This window comes from Chrysochloris asiatica, unplaced genomic scaffold (assembly GCF_000296735.1).
Source record: "Chrysochloris asiatica unplaced genomic scaffold, ChrAsi1.0 scaffold00739, whole genome shotgun sequence".
In the NCBI taxonomy this organism is placed as follows: domain Eukaryota; kingdom Metazoa; phylum Chordata; class Mammalia; order Afrosoricida; family Chrysochloridae; genus Chrysochloris; species Chrysochloris asiatica.
In genome coordinates, this window is record NW_006409257.1 from 84,006 (window position 1) to 85,199 (window position 1,194).

Here is a 1,194-nt window from a genome sequence, read left to right on the forward strand (position 1 = left end):
AGCTCGAGAAGATAAAGCCAAATGATATAATAATATATGCAAAGATTTGTAGTCAGAAAACCAAAAAGGAAGAACACGCTCAGCATTTCTGAAGCTGGGGGAACTGAAGAAAAAATTCAAGCCTCGACGTTCGTTATTGAAAGATTCTCTGGGAAAATTATTGAATGATGCAGAATGCATCAAAAGAAGATGGATGAAATACACAAAGTCACTGTACCACAAGGAAATGATTAATGTTCAACCATTTCAAGAGGTACCACATGACTCGATGGCACTCAACAGCAACAACAACACATGATCAAAAGCCAATGATACTCAGGGAGGAAGTCCAAAGTGCATTGAAGGAATTGGCAAAGAACAAAGCACCAGGAAATGATGGAATAAAAATTGAAATCTTTCCAGAAAGTGAGGCGGCACAGGAGGCACTTACTCATCTCTGCCTAGAAATTTGGAAGACAACTATCAGGCTGACTATTTGGAAGAGATCCATATTTGTGCCCATTCCAAAGACAGGTGACCCAACAGAATGTGGAAACCATTGGACAATCTCTTTGATATCTCAAGCTAGTAAAGTTTTGCTAAAGGTAATACAGAAACAGCTACAATCACACATTGACAGAGAACTTCCAGAGGTTCAAGCTGGGTTCAGAAAAGGCTGTGGAATAAGAGATATCATTGTTAATGTCTGAAATCAGAAAGATGTTTACCTATGTTTTATTGACTACGCAAAGGCTTTAGATTGTGTGGATCATGACAAACTATGGACAACATTGCAAAGTATGAGTATTCCAGAACACTTAATTGTACTTCTGAGGAATCTGTACCTGGACCAAGAAGTTATTCAAACAGAACATGGGAACTCTTAATGTTTTAAATTTGGGAAAGGTGTGAGACAAGGTTGTGTTCTTTCACCATATTTATTCAACCTGTATGCTGAGCAAATAATCTGAGAAACTGGGTTCTATGAAGAAAATGTGGCATTAGGATTGGAGGAAGACTCATTAACCACCTGAGATATGCAGATGATACAACCTTGCCTGCTGAAGGTGAAGAGGACTTAAAACATTTACTGATGAAGATCAAAGAGCACCGCCTTCAATATGGATTACATCTCAATGTCAAGAAAACAAAAATCCTCACCACTGAACCAATAAACAACATTCTGAACAATGGATAAAAGATTGAAGTTGTCAA